The following is a 6,981-nucleotide window of genomic DNA, read 5'->3' as shown; positions in this document are numbered from 1 at the left end:
TTCCAGTTCCCCAATTCATCCACTCGGCTTTGTTGCTCGATGGACCGGCATGTGGCTTTAGCCAGGTCCTCTTCCTCCTTCCTTCTTAGTTCTTCCTCTTCCTCATCCAACTTTCCTCTCCATTCCTCCTCCGCTTTTCTATGCTCTTCCCTCTTTTTCTCTTTTTCTTCTCGTGTCTCTTCGTCTTCTCTCTCTCCTTCGCCTCTTTTAGGGACTCTTTCTTTGCCCTTTCCAAGTCTTCTCTCTCCTTCTTTCTGCCTTCATCATCCTTCTTCTTTCTCTATGTTGTCTTCTTCTTGGGCTTCTTGGTTGTCTTTTTGCTTGTATGTCCCTCCCCTCTTCCTCTATCTCAGTTCTATCGGTGGACCTATGCTTGTCCTAGTGAAGGAGGCGACCTTTCTGGCATCTCTCCTTCTCCTTCTTCTGCATCCTGTGCTCCCTTCACTGCCTCCTGGATGAGCGCAGTCAAGACACCTCCATACTCGATGAAGGAGGCTTTGGAGGAGGCTTTCTTTCTTTCTGTGACTTTAGAGGCTAGAGATTCTCCTCCTGCTGGTACACTTCCTAGGGCCAATGCTTTGGCTGCCTGGTCAATCGTTTTTCACACGTACCCGTTCCAATCTACTTTGTCTAGGGTATGGGCTGCTACATTCTCCAGCATAGGTACGCTAATTCGATGCATCAATGAATTATAGCACTGGTTGGAGAAGAGCACATGTATCAGCTTGGCTTGCATCCTGGCTTCTGCATCGGGGATGTCTTGGATGCTTATGCCGTCATTTGTGAGCACCTGTTCCTTCTTCATTTTAAGCATGGCATAAACATCCCTTTTTTGTTTCCTCTCCATCTTTGGTACCAACCCCAAAGCCTTCTCCACCAAGGCTGGGTCTAAGCGGACCTGTACGTGCTTTGTATCTTCTCCTCTACCCACCGTCACAGTACCACATTTTTGATCTGGTTTGTACGTTCTGAGGAACTCCACGCACTTCAGGCGGTCCGCAGCTCCTGCGAGAACTTTTCAAGATACTTCGTGAGGTTGCATTGTTCAACCACCCTCCTGGCTGCTTTCTCCTTGGCCACCACAACTTCTATGTTGTAGATGGTTCGAAATTTGAGCTGGCCGAAGGCGTGGTTCTCTAGATGGATGTGGTATTTCTCCCTTTCTCTGCGACATTTTATGGTCTTGACATTTTATGTTGAAAAGTTGATGGGCGCGGTCTTGCTGCGACATTTTATGGTCCTGCCATAAATCATAGCTTTCATTAGTATTTTTCGCATATTAATTTGCTGATTGCTGGAAAAGAAAAACTCTATGCTTTTTGAATGAATTCATTAAGAAGCCATGTAGATTTTCCTTTTTAGACTTGGACTTTTTTCCCTTTACTTCAAAGTTTTCATGCCCATTGTCCTACCCCATCCGTTTTTTCATAATACATGTTTATGCTTTTCACTGATTTTACTTTTGATTTATCCCCTTTGATTCATTTCTCATCTGATTCATTTTACCTTACCCCCTCCCCTTCCATCTTGAGAAGAATCCTTCCTAGGATTGAGGGTCAAAAGGTCAAGGGCTTTCGGCATGTTGGGGTAGGGGTTACTTGTGAAGGAGCCAAGTATAGAAATTTGGATTGTATTCCAATTGATCTGCGCAGTCCAAATCAAAGGGTCGAATTCCCACGTGCGTGATGGATGTGAGAACATCTGTGAAGAAGTCACCAGAGTCGACACGGTTAGCAATGTGTAGCTCTTCCTTGGTCAACAAGCGATCGAGGTAGGCGTGTCCTTTGAGGTGTTCTTCCATGGGTCGGCCCCGAAGGGTGGTTAACACTCTATACGAGGTGGGCACGATGTAAGTGGGATCATACTCTGCTATTTTGATGGCGCGGCGTTGCTCAGTGTTGGTCATTATGCGACATCCTTCAACTTCCCATTGCAACCTAAGAGCGTACCACTACCTCAAGAAAGGTGATCCAATATCAGCGAGGTGTGATAACTCCACGATTTCTTGGTCAGTGATAGCAGAAGTGGTTCGTGGATCGTAGGATGTGATAAGGCACTGTTTGATGGCTTGCTCCTTGGAGATTTTGTGGTTAATCAACTCAGCACAGCAGAGTGAGAAGATTTTGCGAAAGCAAATTCAAAGGTTTCCCAAGAGCAAGGCTTATTTTGCACTTCAGTTGCAAAGGGTTCTTCTAATAGACCTAAGTCCAAGCGGTCGTAGCTTAGCATGAGTAACACAAAAGTGTCATCTAGTCTTTTAATACAATCCACCACGTCATCCCGGGTGTCCTCAGCAAGGTCAGCGGCTAGCGCTAGAAAGGGATTTGGTTCATAGGAGGGTGTAAGGCTGACAGGTGGTTGAGGTTTGACAGAACAAGAACTTTTGACAACGAAGATGGGCAGTTGGGAGGGTTTGTGAGTTTGTGGTTGGGCCATTTGGATGTTGAGTAGATTGGGAGCAGCCATGACGGACGGGCTGCTGCATTCAGGTTGGAGTTGGGGAGGCAGATTGACTTCGGCGGGTGATGACTCTTGTGACGGAGCGTGCAGTTTGGGCCAGTAGGCTTGTGGGACTCCCTTGGGTCTAGGCGTGGATGAGGCAGATGGTTGTGGTTCAGGAGAGCATTGCGGCTTGTGGTTTTGAGGGTTTATGAAATGCGATTTGATGAAGCTTGAAGGCGGTGTATGAATGGTGCCTTTGGCCGTGTGGGCCTTAGGGATCCACAGCCAGGTATTTCCCTTGTAGTAGCCTTGCGCATGTAAGAGGGCTTTAGGGATCCATCTTTGCTTAATCATGCGGCACTTTCTGTGTGACTGCGTCTTGGCCTCCTAGGGTTAGAGTTTTTGGTTGTGTGAGGATAGGGGCGTCGACTCCTAGGCGGCGGTTGCGGCTGCTTAGGCTTCCATTGAAATCTAGGCCGTTGAGCCTTATGTTTTGCTACTGTCGGCTGTGATTCCTGAACTCTAGGAGGTGGCGGCCGCGAACTACCCCCCTCCATAGATTTGATCATGGAGAATTCTATCGGTGGCTTTGCAGATGGTGATGAAGCCGCGCAGCCCTTGCTGAAAGCTTTGACAATGCGAACATTGCCTATTGCGAGGTGGATGTGCTGCGACTCACAATCAACATTGCAGTGAGTCTACTTTTTGAAAGTGCACCCTAGCAATGACTTTGTGCCTGCGTCTTTAGCATTTGGCAACACATAAAAAACCATTGCGACAGTCTCAAACTCGATAGAAATGGCTTCTTTGCACTTGCCGAGGAGTGCGTAGGAATGGGCCCCATAGGGACTTAATTTAGCATTCGTGGGCTGAAGTGGTGGGCTGCCAAGTTTGGTCCAATGATCGTGAGTTAGGACATTGAAGTCTGCTTCCTCATCGATTAGAGCGTTGAAAGTGCAAGTTTGTTTTACAGTGATTGTTATATGGAGGTATGCGGGCTCTACGGCTTCCTCATCCTCGTCATCCATCTCAGTGATTGTGGCCACTCGTACTTTGACAAAGGCGGTTCTAACATCAGAGGCTCGTGCAAAGGATGGGTGGGCGGGTAGTACTTCTTGACACAACTGCCATTGAAGAAGCCTATTCCCTCACCGTCTAAGGTTTCGAGTTTGACATTGCCCATATGGTTGATCGCACAAACTTTGAAGGGTCCAAGGCCTCAAAATTTCATTTTCTGTTTATGTCCCTTAATGGAGTAGAGGAGCCCTAAGTCACCCTGTTCAAAGTCACGATGCTTGACATGCTTGTCAAACCAACTCTTGCGACGGGCCTTCTTACATATAAGTGCATGGGTGGCTAGAAGACGGGTCTCTGATAGGTGTTCGAGCTCAACCAGGCGTTGTGTCCATGCCTCCTTCTCGTCTCATCATTCTTGAGGGGCTATTCTCAAGCTAGGAACAAAGAATTCTAAGGGTAGGATTGCTTCTGTTCCATAGGTCAGCCTAAACAATTTGATCGACAGTCATTTTATAAGCTGTACAGTAAGCCCACAAAGCCGCCATAAGTTTGTTGTCCTAGTTGCTACGTGAGGCTAAGACTACTTTGGTCAAGACATTGATGAGAATCTTATTCGTGGATTCTGCTTGACCGTTCGCCTAAGGGTAGTATGGCGATGATTTGTGATGGATAATGAGAAAGGTGGATAGGAGATGCACTATCACTTCGTTGATGAAGTGCGTGCCTTAGTCACTGACCAGTTCAATGGGGCAGCCAAATCGCGAGATCACTTGCTCCCATAAGAACTTGGCAGTTGTCCTAGTGTCGTTTTTACGTGTGGCTCTTGCCTTTGCCCATTGTGTGAGGTAATCCGTGGCTACAATGATGTACTTGACTTGTGAGTACTGCGCCGCACGACTGATGGGTTCTATGAAGTCGATTCCCCATTTTTCGAAGGGTTGTCGAGCAATCATTGGGGTCAACTCCATCTGATCCTTGCAAATCGGGACTTTTGTCGTTGGCACTCATCACAATGCTTGACAAATTATGTGGCATCGCGAAAAAGTGTGGGCCACCACAGTTGAGACTGCAGCATATTCCGTGCTGTCATGTCTCCGCTAAAGTGTCCTCCTGCAATGCCGCCGTGTGCCTCCGAGAGCACATCGTGCATCTCATGCTCACATACGCATCTACGCAGTAATCCGTCTTGCCCCAGCCTATAGAGTTGGCCTGCAATCAGCTGATAGGGCTAGACCTTAAGGATTAAGCGCCTAAGTCGGGCTTTTTCTATTGGTTACTTAGGTAGTCCGTGCTCAAGCACTTGGACTATGTCGTCCGCCCAATATGGCGTTAGATCAGCCTTAAATAAATCTCTTTCGCTAGATAGGTGGAATAGGTGGGCGTCGGGTAATTCATCAACGATGCCTTGTCCAGCGGCTTCCCCCGTGGGAATGCGTGACATATGGTCAGCCATGTAGTACTGTTTTCATTTCCGCACAACCACGGAGAAATCGAATTCCAAGAGCAGAAGGAGCCATCGAGCTATGCATCTTGTAGCACGAGATTTGTTTACTAAATAGAGTAGGGCTTGATGGTCCACGAAAAAGATAAAGAGTGTGGCCAATAGATAATGCCGGAATTTCTTCACAGCGATTACCATGGCTAATTTCTCTCTTTCTGTTGTTGAATAGTTCATTTCTGTCTCAGTGAGTTGTTTGCTAGAGTAAAGCTCACTGGATAATCTAAGTTGTACTCACCAGGTTGGCACAACACTGCCACCACGGCAAACTTAGAAGCATCGATGTGCACTTGGAAGGTAATGGTCCAATCTGGGGCTCTTAGAATTGGTGCCGTAGTTAGAGCCTTTTTCAACTCTTCATATGCTTATTGGCATGCCTCGGTCCACTCAAAGACAATCAGCAGCTTGTACAATGGTCTGGCGATCAATGCATAGTTTAGTATAAACCGCCGATAGTACCCCGTATGGCCTAAGAAGCATTGAACTCCCTTGTAATTAATTGGGGATGGAAGGTCAACAATAACCCTGACTTTTGAGAAGTCAGTGGCAATGCCGTTCTTCGACACCACGTGCCCTAAGATGCATCCGTGCTTTACCCAAAACTGGCACTTTAAGGGGTTCAAGGAGAGACGATATAAGCGACACCGTTCAAATATTGCGCGGAGTTTGTCTAAGTGTTTGACCCAGGTCGAATGGACACACAGGTCGTCGACAAAGACTTCTAACTCCTTACGAAGCATGTCCTTAAAGATGGTGCACATGAGGCATTGAAAAGTGGCAGGGGCATTAGTCAACCTGAAGGGCATGACTATGTAAGCAAAGATGCCCCACTCAGTGTGGCGAAGGCGGTCTTGTGCCTCCGCAGGATGCACTTGCACTTGGTTGTACCCTGAGAAGCCGTCTAGAAAATTGTAGGCTTCCTTGCCTGCCACCCTCTCAAGCATGTGCTTGGTGTATGGCTATGGATAGTTGTCCCTCTTCATAGCAGCATTCACCTTCTTGTAGTTGACACACACTCGGATTTTTCCGTTCTTTTTCATCACGATGACTATGGGTGATACCCAATCTGTGTGCTCAATTTTGTAAATGAATCCTACTCTCATCAGCTTGTCAATTTCCTCTTTGATAGCATGAGCATGTTTTGGATTCATAGGGTACGGTCGCTGCTTGACCGACGTTGCGTCTAGCATCATGGGTATGTTGTGAGTCATGACACTCGGATCTACCCCCTTAAGCTCTTCCAAGGACTAGGCAAATATGCCTATGTACTCTTGCAAGAGAGCGACAAGACTAGTTTCTTCTTCCTCAGTCAAGTCATCGGTAATGAAGACTGGTCAGGGTGTCTCCCCTTCCTAGGCTAGATTCACCTCCTTGACCTTGGCTGGTCCCTCGATTGGTTGGTTGGTTTGTCCATGATGTTTGGCACCTAACAGAACCACTACCCTATTCCTTTTTTTGAATTTTGTGAAGTGCTTAGGGGGGTCCTGCGGTTTTTGCTATTCTTTCATTCGCGTATCCCTGGGTTGTTTCACCTTTTCCTGCCTTAACCATCTACGCCTCAAGTGGACGGGTAGGTCCCCCTTTGTGCGTCTAGTCATGGGCAGCCTAGGGATTTCTAGATCACTGTCCGAACTAACCTCTGACTTAGAATCGAACTCCCCATCTTCGCTAGAAGAGGTAGTTTCCCTAGGTGGACGTAGTTCAGATGGTGATTATGTCCTAAGGACTGGTGTCATCCCTGGCTGGGCTAAGCCTTCTTGTTCAAGGTCTATGGCTCCTACGTGTTCCAACCAAGCGTAGTCACATTCCATGTGCATGACCCCTTGCTCTATCCTAAAGATATTTCTTTTCTGTGGCTTGGAGTCTGCTCGTATTTGCTCTATTTTTTGTCCTTCAGTGTCGTACTCTACGTGTTGAGATGACAAGCTCAACACATGCGGACATTGATGATGGACCGCCTGGTTAGATGGGTCCACACGTCTACACTTAACACGTTGGTGGTCATTATGACTCTCACATGGCCA

Source organism: Lygodium microphyllum, chromosome 15 (assembly GCF_053477565.2).
Source record: "Lygodium microphyllum isolate KBCC chromosome 15, Lygodium_microphyllum_v1.1.10, whole genome shotgun sequence".
Classification (NCBI taxonomy): Eukaryota; Viridiplantae; Streptophyta; class Polypodiopsida; order Schizaeales; family Lygodiaceae; genus Lygodium; species Lygodium microphyllum.
The sequence above is the reverse complement of the archived record's forward strand: the minus strand, read 5'-3'. Positions refer to the sequence as shown.